Here is a 12,407-nt window from a genome sequence, read left to right as displayed (position 1 = left end):
AAATTTGAATAATAATATTTTTAAGATAAATACACGTCCAGAAAAAGACTATTCACATTACAATGGACGTATAGACCCCAGTTGTAAACTAAAAACGTGTTTTCTATGCATAATTCTAAAGTGTGTTTGTTAGCTGTTTATGTCTTTGTGAATTTAGTGGAAGAAAAGTGTACATTATGGGGCCCGATGTTTCAAGATTACATACATTACCCTAGGGCAATTTTGCACCATCATTTTCACCATCATATGAATGCATTTACAACATTTTTACTGACTGACTAGTGTTTCTGGTCCAGGGAAGACCTTGCCAGGCAGTTTGGGCTGGACTGTTCCCATGGGTACAGGGTCAAGACTGATTTGCATATGGCTGGGTCTAAACTGGAATGGCATGGCAAGAAAAAAAAAATGATGGATTAAACCCAGATCTGTGACTGGGGGTGAATGTTTGATTTTTCTGCATTCCGTCCATCATCTGTTGTTTTTGCATTTCTCGCCCCAAGTGGAAAGATTATGCCCAGACGTGGGTCCCGTGCTTGCTATGACACCAGATTCAAGCTAGCTTGGCTGATGAAGGGTGATACCCTGAAACCAGTCTCAGGGTGCTTGTTTCTAGTCCAGGGAAGTCCTTGCCTGGCGGTTCGGGCTGGACTGTTCCCATGGGGAACAGGGTCAAGACTGATGTGGATATGGCTGGGGCTAAACTGGAATGGCATGGCAAGCTAAAAAACTGATGGATTAAACCTAGATCTGTGACTGGGGGTGAATGTTTGATTTGTTCTACATTCCGTCGATCATCTGTTGTTTTTGCACCAGTGGAAACGTTTTGCATCAGCTCTCTGCTCGAATATCAGTGCAAAAATGTGCCATAAGTGGAAAGTATCTGTTCCGCCCGAAAATTAGTTGTGGTGAGTTTTATTGATAGTTTTGAGATTTGCCATATCTCTAATGCAATATTAAATACAATAAAAATATCCAATTCTCATTGACAGATATACTTTCAATAACGATTTTACTGGAAAATGTATACATTACAGTTGTAAACCAGTAGTCTGTAAATATCATTCAGAGATCAAGACGCTCACTTGGCTTCATTAAGCCATCCTTCCAATTGCACTTGTAAATCTGTTAATTTCTGAAGGGGAGCTACGGAATGGTGTAGAGTGGAGCTATTAGGAGCAAGCAGCCAAAGACCTCTCGATAGATTCTGTATACTTGAGAATGAAGGACCTACAATGAGGTGTGTGGGTCTTCACCGGTATCGCACAGTGATCAAGAGTATAATCACATGATTGATATGCAAGCATCCTTTGGTGATCAAGAAGTATCAGGAAAAAAATCCTGAATATTTCCCTGCCACTGAAAGATATAAGATCACAGTATAGTGCTGAAAATGAGATAAAATAAGGTAGGAGCTGTTTGTTGGGGGAAGTGGGGGATGAGGGTTCCCAAAAAACAATCTGACAGAAATAGCTTGTCATAAGTATTGTTAACAATAATATCATCCCAGTGGCTGTAGATTTTCTAAAAATAAACCCAATGCGGTGATATTCTTGTAAACAATATTTGGAACACGCTATCTGTCAGACTATACTTTGGTTACAACTATGTTCTTGTACTATACCATTGTAAGAGCATGGCTGGCGGCAGGCCTAGTCAGCCATGATAAAAGGCAACTTCTCTGTGCTGAGGTATTTAAGGAAGATGGGCTTCAGGAACCCCTCATATCAGCACTACTTTTGAGTGGGCATACCTTAGCCTGCCATACATTTCATGGGGCATTGCCATCACTTCTCAATAGGCCTGCTACGATTTTAATGTGCCAGTGCAAACACGTTAGTGCACAGAGCAGTTCTTTCAATTTTAAGTATGTGGAATGATTCAAACAATAAGTATTTTCAATAACATAGACTGGTTAGTCTTCTGTACCTTGGACTATTAATACCTGTCATCCCCTCCCCTAAACCTGTTACGTTTCAGCACAGAGCCTAAATCTTTTCAGGAGGTTACGTTGCAACCACCACCACCAGCCTTCAGACGTGACGTGTACTGCTTTAGGCCATGGGAGACAAAATAAGTGAATAATTAAAAACAAATATTTTTTTCATAAATGTGCCTAAATATTTCCATGTACATTTTAATTTTTCCTTATTGTTTTTTATGTCTGGCTAAAAACAATGGGCCTGATTTAGAACTCCACGGACAGGTTACTCCGTCACAGTGGTGACGGATATCCTGTCTGCTGAAATCTAAATCTCTTAGGATACATTGGGATTTAGATTTCGGTGGACAGGATATCTGTAACCACTGTGACTGAGCAACTTGTCCGCCAGTTCTACATCAGGCCCGATGTCATTTCAACTGCTCATCAGAGCTCACAAATATTCATTATAGGGAGGGTGACTTTGGCGCTACCCATTTTTTGATTTTCTTCTTTGAAGGGAATTGATTGCGCAACAGACCTGTTAGCTCTCCCATGAAGTAGTCAATTGCTTATGCTTCACAAAGACATTGAAAGCACTGGGTACGTCTTACTTGTGCAATCACCTGTTCTGCCTTCGCAGGCCCGACGCCGCTGAAGCTCCGCTGAAGTTCGCGACTCCATGAAAGTCGACGCACCATGACGTTTTGGTCTTGTTTTGTTTAGATAAATATTTCCTATTTTTCTAAACTGGTTTTGTGTCATTTTGTAGTGTTTTCATGAAATTACTGTGTGTGTTGGTACAAACACTTTATACCTAGCACTCTGAAAATAAGCCTACTGCTCTGCCAAGCTACCAAGGGGGTAAGCAGGGGTTAGCTGAGGGTGATTCTCTTTTACCCTGACTAGAGTGAGGGTCTTTGCTTGAACAGGGGGTAACCCGACTGTCAACCAAAGACCCCATTTCTAACACTCACCAGATGTATTTAACCAAATTAATTGTAACTTCACCTGCCATGCACTGCTTATGACCTCACATATTACATCACTGATGACATGTTCTTTAATATCATTGGCAATGCACTGATGATATCTGAAATGACATCATTAATTACATTACTCTGCATGGCAAATGCTAGAAAATTGCATGTTTGTAAACATGGTCTCTCTTTCATGTGAATGAGCTGCGTACCAAGGATTTGTGTGGCTTGTGGCAAAGGTGTGATGGTCTGACCATGTATTATACTGTCGCTGTTGTATATAATAAGGATATTGCAAGTCACCTCAGAGTTCCATATCCTTATAAAGGCCTTCAACCTCATTCCTCTATATGGTCATGGAACTCTTCTGGACTTGCAATAACCTTATAATATAGGGCAGTGAGCACCTTCTCCCATGTAAAATATTACTAAAATCAGAAGGATTTATGCGAGCCTGAAAAAGGAAAAGAACATGAACGCTGTGCTTATGATGACTTCTGCAGAGTGCAGGACGAGGGTCAAGAGGGAGATATGCTAAATAAATGCTGGGGCCCATATAGTCAGCACCTTTGTCTGCAATGGAACATCTTTTTTAAATCTTTCAGCAAAGTCCCGAATGCAGTTGTTGTTGCCGGAAGCAATACACCAGATAGCATAGCCCAATGTTCAACGTTTCGGGCAATACAAGTGTCTGTCACCAGGCCTCTGCCAAATAACGTAGTTATTGACTGGTGTTCAGCTCCCAGATGCTTGCTTGGGGACACGAGATAATGTTTATGATACGTGAGTTTGATCCAACTGTGCTCTGCACTAATGCGGGCAGCAAACCAACCAATACTCTAAAAAAGGTTAGTTACAATATCTGGTATGTGAGTCAGTGTATATCTTTGTACAATTATTTACAGTTGTGTATATTGTGAATCTATGCTGTGATGTGGACTCCTGTAACTGTGACCCCAGGAGAGAGGGAGTTAATGTGTGTGTAAGTGAGTGTGCAGTGTGATGATCGTTTGATGTTGTGACAGCATGAGTCTGTTAGCTATATTGTGTTCTCTTGTGAACGAGATGGGGTGTGATGTCCTCGGTTGCGTGACACTTTTTACTGTGTTAGCTGTGATGAATGGTAATAAGGAGTTCCCATCTTTATCACAGTGCTGCAAGGAGAATGAGCCTTTGTGGCCTGCAAGAAAGCTCTACATGCAGCCGTACATTTCTATTGTGATAACTGGGAAAAGGGAGAACACTCAGTCTATTAGATGTGCATTAACTCACCAAGCTGTCTGATAATCAAGTCTATCACCTGCAGGTTACACACTGATTACTGCAATATACACTCACCCTCTTTAGCTTCATTGGTACTGGAGCCCGTAACTTGAAGTTTCTACAGTTTTTGTGTTTTCCTCAGACTCCGTTTATGCCAACATCAATCTCAAAGATTCAATTTGTTTTGAATGGCTTCATGAATGTGGCTCACTTTTCATGGTATCCCATTTCATGTACTCTCCAATTTGCACCCTTAACACAACCTCATCCCTAAACATACTTTTTTTTATCACACCTTCCCAACTTATTGCACCATCTTTTTTAGTTCGGTGCAGACGGTAAATAGGAAACTCTAATGATTATTTATAATAAATCAATATAGAAATCTGCAATTGTTATCTAGGTGGACAAAAAGTACCAAGCTCTTTGTCAAAAGCAATTCTCTGGATGAGCAACAGAGCCAATGGATCTTTGTCACTTTGAGACCATTTGCAATTTGCAACCAATGGCTGAAGGCTGTGCATCTTGGGTGATGGGCATCCCTGGGGTGCTGGGCACCCACAGAGCATCAGGCACAGGTCTTGCCTGGCTCTGCAGCCAACTCCTGCTGTTCATGGATAAAGGCCATTCATAGTGGGAGGTTGGGCACTGTGGGTTAATGGGGGCACCTGACAGAGGCACTGCGCCCATTCTCGCCTGTGCACAGCTGAAGGCAGTGCACAGCAGGGTGTTGCGCCTGGTTGGAGGTTAGGCACCAGCCGGGAGTTGGGGTGCTGCAGTGGGTTGGGTAGAGGGCCTGGCCAGATGCCAAGCTCCGGTGGAAAACCCACCCACTCATAGCTGAAGACCATTCAGAGCCAGGTGCTTGGCTGCAGGTTGCCTGATGGAATTGGTTATATGTTCAACTTAGAAAATGATAAAATACAAGAATGCACAGAAAACAACTAATTTTAAAGGCATGTTATAGTTAGGGATTTTATAGCTAGCGTACGTTAAACAAATTCACTGAAAAAAACAAGTGGTAAAGTAACAATGTAGTAAGGGATGCTATAATAAGGGGTTATAGTTAGGGATGTTATAGTTAGAGTACGTTAAAAAAAATCACTGAAAAAAACAAGGTTTAAAGTAACATTATAGTAACGTGCTGAAAAGAGATAAGAACTAACATTTAAATAACAAAAAGCCACTGAAAATCACCATTTATATTTTAGTGAACTAACTAGAACTTGTGCCTCCATATGCATTGCTAATGACCTCACATATTACATCACTCATGATATGCTAAATGACATAATTGATGACATCACTGATAATATCTCAAATGGCACTACCCAGTCATCGTGACAGAATCCTAAAGGGTTTTTAGACAAGAAGTAATTCATCAAGCTACATCTGTGCCCAATTTTCTATCACCAATAATGTGGTGATGGACATAACTTAGACCACATGCTGAACGTATAGTATATCTGTCAAATCACCCACATTTGGGGGATGTTACCCTCCTTTTACTGTTATTCACCCACCTAATAAACAGAATCCCTCCATACACTTTATTAAGGTCCTGCCTTTTGAAACCTTGACCATTCTCTATAAAAGAGGTCATAGTCTCTACACCTTAACAGGATCACCCTTTTACAAACTTTACATTGCCTGCAATTGTAAGTCAAAAGGTTGACAAGTATACATTTGCCACTGATAGCACACCTTTTGCCAGACCCTATGTACAGCCCTTCGTAGATTGGTAAAATACACTGCACACATTTCTGGGAGTAGCACCATAGCATAAACCTTAGAGCCATGCTGACAGTCCCAGCCTGAGTTAAACTATCTCTGTGTGGGTCACCCCTACATTCTACACGATTCTGCAATGCCTCAATATTTTCGGCAACATTTGAGAAATAAACATCCTCACCCTATAAACATCCTCACCTCATAGAATGTGTTTATAGCACTATTACTATTTAACATAGGCATGTATCTAAAGGTCCATAAGTGTATCCTCTTTTGTCAACAGAAGCTTTGGCTTCTTTCATAGATGTTTTGCAAAAACCTTGGTTTTAAGCCACAACCCACTCTGAAACATGCCTCATCAACCCACATCAGATATGCTCAGCCTTTACCTTGTTACACATGGAGTACTACTTGCACTTGTCCTTTACTAGTTTTCGAACAGTTCACCATATATCTTTTAACATAAGCGGCCACACTTGCCTACAGAGCTTACACTATTTCCATTCTATGCACCCACATATACATGAAGTAGCTGCATTCTGTATATAAGTCTAGACAATTTATGAACACCCTTTACAAATTAAAAAAATGGGGCTTTCTGGCTGGCCATGAAAACTTTTTTCCCGTCACTCATTTCAACACTATCAAAGACCTGCACAGCAGGGGTTTGGTCACCTGTGGGAGGGTTGGTCTTAGGTCCTTACAGGAAGTAGGGCACAGCGTAAGGTTATGTGATATGTGGGGGTCATAAGCAGTGCACAACTGAAAAATGATGTGATATGTCAGGTCATAAGCAGTGCATGGTGCAGATGCAAGTTATAGTTAGCTCAGTAATCTATAACTGGTGAATGTCAGTGTTTTTTTGTTTTTAAATGTTAGTTTTTATCTCATTTCGACACGTTACTACAATGTCACTTTGACCTTTTGATTTTTTTTTTTCGCGAATTGCAAGGGATTTTTTATCCCAAGCTAATATTGTTTTGCCATACGTAGCTATAACATAATTTTAACCTTTGTTTTTGTCAGTGAATATGTTTATACATACACATATAGAAACGTTAAGCTATGCCTTTTCATCCGCTGGTCTGATCAGCCATTGCCACACTTCACTGTGAGTGACGGCATTTAGCTCATTTAGAGGTCACACAACCAGACACCAAGCAATTCCCTTCAATGCCAGGGATTATTACAGCAATGTGCGATTTTTTAGGTCATCATTTTCTTTCCAATGTGTGTGTTAGACCTGGCATCCTTAGGGTGGTCTTCCCCCCCAGACTTTTTGCCTTTCACCTCCTGTTTTTAGCTGTATCTTTTAGTTGGCCTTACTACTCTGAGCCTTTGCCACTGCTAACCGGTGCTAAAGTGCATGTGCTTCTCTCCAACCATGGTAACACTGGTGTATTCATAACCAGCATATTTAATTTACTTGTGATTCCCTTGTAAAGAGGTTTCCCTTCTACTCAAGGCCTGTAAAAAAATTGCTACTAGTGGGCCTGCAGCACTGATTGTGTTACTCAATTAAGTAGCCTTATAAACATGTTCCAGACCTGCCACTGTAGAGCCTTGGTGCAGGTTCACTGGCTCCTCGACTTGGCATTTAAAACCTCTTTTACCAAGCCTTAAACTCCCCTTTTCTTACAATTAAGTCACTCCTAAAGTAGGCCCTAGGTAGCCCATTGGGCAGGGTGCCAAGTAAGTAAAAGGCAGGACCTGTACTCTTAAGTGTTATATCCCTGGTAAAACTCCCAAAGTAGTTTTTCATTACTGTGAGGCCTGCTCTTCTCATAGGCCAGATTTGGTAATTCCTTAATATACTTTTAAATTGTAATTCCTGATCAAAAAAGTGTAGCTATTATGTTTCATATCATTGGAATGGTAATGATAAATCTTCTTTACTGGTAAAGTCAGATTTATTATTTCTATTTTAGAAATGCCACTTTTAGAAACTGCGTTACAAAAGACTACAGAGCCCCCATAGGAGACCACGTTACTAACAAAAACATAACTCCACAATCACAAGCAGCATAGGTATTAAATCAATTAGGAAACTTACTTTATCCTTATATATCCAAGGAATAAAATTCAAATTACATAAAAATCACATCAACGGAAGCCCCTATCAAAACACCCCAAAATAGAAGGACAGAAAAAAGTGCAAAAATCAAGTGCTTGTGATCAGAAAAGGAAACAAGATATATGAATCTCACATACATCTATATATCATACACTAAAAAGCAGCCTGTTGGTTAATCTTCTTCTGCATTGAACCAATCTTAAGTTCAAGAAAGGCATTAAGTGCCCATTTTAACTTGGTGAAAGCGGCCCTGTGAAAAGATGTAAAGAGGTCATTAGCGTTCCAGAAGGAGAAAACGGATGTGGAAGGAGGGATACATGGGATGTATTCCATATCATTCAACAAGTGAAAAGATTTGGTTCGATTTGAAGTAACTTTGGAGAAGATTGTAGTGACATGATTTGTTTTTAAATATTGTGGGTCCCTATCAGGTAGTCCTGAAGAAGACCCATTGAGGAGCTTTGAAATGGCCCAAGAGCAGAAAGGGGGTCGAAACGTCGACGATAATGCTCCAGCCTGAATTTGGTTACTGTTTATTGGTGAGTGTTGATGAAGGACTAAAATGGGAACGTAATGCCTTTCTTGAATTTAAGTAACGTGGTCTCCTATTGGGGCACTGTAGTCTTTGTAACGTAGTGTCTGCCCAGCCCCCTGGGGTTATTTGGGTTACCCTCTGTGGTTTATATTATACTTTTAGAAAATGGACATTTCTCTGCCCTCACTGCCCTATGTGCCTGTCAACCTGTCTCCAACACATGTCTGGTTTGGGTTGTGCATTCTCTCCAGACACCTACAACACTGGATATTCAACTGCATATGCATGTATCTGCATACTGATGGGTCTTCCTGGCCTGGAAGGATGGAAGTGAGCTCACACCTACACTTCAAGAGGGAAGTACCTGTCCCCACACAAAGGGCTGATTACTTCCTACTGATAGTCTGGAGCCAGGGCTGGGTCGAAAGGGAGACCTGTACCCTTTGGAAGAATCCTTTGAAAGCTTCCCCAGCTTCAAAGGTACTTTTTAGTATAAGTACTGGGGCTCTGACCCCTAAAATCAGTACACTACTGGACCTGAAAGAATCTACACTGGAATAAAGGCTGCTGTGCTGAAGGATTGCCATCTTGCTGTGCCTTACAGTTGTGAGGAACTGCTTTCTTGCTGGGCTGAGCAGACCTGCTAATCTCTGCCCTGCTAGAAGGCAACAGTGACTCCAAGGGCAACCCCACAGTGACTCCAAGGGTTTGCTGGCTTGCCCCCTGTTTTTTCACGAGGTCTCAGGGATATCAAAGACCTCACAACTGGTTCCCACCTACATTATTCTTGCCAATGGTTGCTACCAAACCCCAACAAAACCTCAGGAGTTGTGATCTAGTCAGGAGGCAATTCTGCACTCTGTGCCAAAGTTGCATTGCAAAGTTGCACTCCATGGCGACGGCGAAAACACTTGTGCCTGCTCCCAACCACTGCGGACCATCCTCTTCCCGTTTCCAGGACAGTGAAGACCCCAGAGGCCGCAGCGACATAATTGCCATCCTAGCCACACACGGTGACCCAAGGAAGCATTAGTACCCTTGCGGGAATGCCTGAGCCAAGGCTGGCGATGACGGGTACCTCGTCACTGCCTCGTAAAGATATTCTTTTTTGACTGCGATCCGACTTGATCCCGGTCAAAAGAGATTATCCCCACAGCCGATCACACATACTTCCTTTTTGGCTGGGATTGGACCTAAGAGGTCCCTCTGTTTCTGTATGGCACTCCTCGTAATCCCCAGGGGATTCCTAATTATCCTCTGTGAAGCGCATTGACTTCTAAAGTTACCTTAATTCCCGTACTTGTCAGAAATGTTCCTACACTGTAAAGCACGGTTTTGATCAATTCAAAAAGTTATTGGATTTTTGTTGTTTTGGCCTTATTGTACTCCTAGTTTTCCTTAATCTGTGTGGAGCCTTTTTGTGGTGTTTTCATTGTACTGCTGTGTGTGTGTGTGTATAGCACAAATACTTTACACATTACCTCTGCAGTTGAGCATGCCTTCTCTGTGCCAAGCTTTAAGAGGGTAAACACAGGTTAATTTAAAGTGTGTATCTGACTTACCCTGCCTAGAGTGGTGGTTCCTGCTTGTACAGGGCACATACTTTGACAACAGGAAACCCCATTTCAAACATTGACAATCATCAGTGGGGATAGGACCTGTGTTTGTGCAATGCCATATGGTAACTCAGTGTTCACTACAACTCCATAGGTAAGACCAATCCAGACTCATTTTCCTTGATTAACATTTTTTCTGCTCTATCCTTCACTAATTGACATTTAAAAAATGTCCTATTCTCCCTGAATGGCATTTTTCCTTTACCTAAAAACATGTCTCTCACAGTGAGCCAGCAGCTACACCTGCATCTGTATCTGCCCCTGCCCCCACACCATCACACTTTTTGAGCTGGGCAAATTGGAAAGTTACAAAGTGGCACAGCTCAAGGTTTTCTGACAAAAATATCAGGTCTCTTCAAAGAGCTTTACCAGAAAGGTTGAGTTGCTGAAGCCCTACGTAGAAGCAGAGGATGCAGGACTTGGAGTCCCAGAGGAGGAGTGTGAGATTCTGGATGATGATGAGGAACCAGATCAGGAGGATCTGTGACTGCCCTTTAGCCAGGAGGCCAATAACTTGCCAAGAGGAGGAGGCCCACCAAAGCAGGAAGCAGTGCCTCATCCAGTATCCGGACCCCAGAGGGGCTGGAGGACAGAAGTGAGGAAAGAAAGCTAAAATTAGAACTGGCCAAGATCAGACTGGAGAAGGTGCAGGCTTTAGAGGAGAAAAAACTGGCTCTCCTGGAAAGGAAACTAACCCATGAGCTCAATCCCAGAGAGCTGGACATCAGAGCCCTACAAGTAGGGTCCAGCAACAACAATGGTGGCATCATACCTGCAGTGTCTACATGTGAGTTTAGTTTCCACATCCCAAAGAATATGGTGCCCAGTTACAGTTTGGAGGATGACATAGAAAAATGGTTGGCATCCTATGATGTAACCTTGAAATATGCAGGGTCCCAGGGTGGTTCTGTCGGGGGTAGCCTTTGGCAGTATATACCCACAGTGGAAAGCCGCACTCCACTCTTGAACGGCGACGGAGAAATCATTAGTGGCAGCTCCCGAGCGCCGCAGCCCCTCCTCTACCCGTTTCCAGGACAAGGCCACAGGAGACCACAGTAACATCATCGTCACCTCAACCGCACACAGCAATCCACAGAGGCATCAGCACCCCAGAGGGAGTGTAGGAACCAAGGTCCACACTGATGAGGACCTCTTCGGTGCCTTGTAAAGGTTTTCTCTTTTGACTGAAATCCGACCTGAGCATTCATCACATCACTTGCGCTCCTTGATCAGCAGATCGCATGTACTGTATTTCTGTACAGCACTCCTCGCAATCTCCAGTGGAGTCTTTATTACCCTTAGTGAAGCGAAATGACTTTTAAAGTTACTATAATTCATGTACTAGTCAGAAATGTTCCTACACTCTAAAGTATTGTTTTGGTATTGTTTAAAAAGTGCACAACTCAAATTCTACTTATTGGATTTTTGTCCTTTTGGCATTATTTCACCAAGACAAATATTCTCTCTTTTCTAAACCTGTGTGGAGTCTTATGGTGGTGTTTTTATTGTGTGTGTGTGTTGCACATATACTTTACACTTTGCCTATTAAGTTAAGCCTGTCTGCTTTCTGCCAAGCCATCAGAGGGTGAGCACAGGTTATTTAAAAGTTTGTATCTGACTTACCCTTACTAGAGTGGTGGTCTCTGCTTGTACAAGGTGCATACTCTGACAACTAAAAGCCCCATTTCTAAGTGTTTTTAGGGCCTGGCAACTTCCACAACAATGTTCATTAAAACTTTGGCAAAAACACAACAAGTATTGAGAACACCAAAAGACTGGCAGCCAACTCCAGAACAATTGACTTTGCCAATGCTTCTTGCTGTTGTTGTCATCCTTTCTCCTCTAGAGGTCAGGTGGAGCAGACAGGATCAAACATGGATTGGGCAGAAGCATCTGGCAGAAGTGATGAGAGATACCTTGGCTGAATGACGCAAGCAAATCATTAGGGAAGAACAAGCAAGTCACTGATGAGGATGGTGCCTTCACTTTGATCACCCACAACATAGCTGTACTCATTCTAACTAAGACAGCTGTGAGATAAATATTTGTAACAGCCAGAGGGAGATCTTCAGAATTTGGCTCTTCACAAACATCATGGCCCAGAGGAATCTTGTTCAGTTGCTTGGGCAATTGCATGATCCTGAACAAACTTTTCTCTCTACTGTGAGGAATCACACAATGTGGGGTGATTTCTTCAAAGTATTTATTGCCTAATAGAGCAGCTTAACAACCACCTCATATGCTCCCTGCTCTCCGTCCACCCATTCTAAATGTCCTCCTACGAATCCTC

This window comes from Pleurodeles waltl, chromosome 4_1, assembly GCF_031143425.1.
Source record: "Pleurodeles waltl isolate 20211129_DDA chromosome 4_1, aPleWal1.hap1.20221129, whole genome shotgun sequence".
Classification (NCBI taxonomy): domain Eukaryota; kingdom Metazoa; phylum Chordata; class Amphibia; order Caudata; family Salamandridae; genus Pleurodeles; species Pleurodeles waltl.
The sequence above is the reverse complement of the archived record's forward strand: the minus strand, read 5'-3'. Positions refer to the sequence as shown.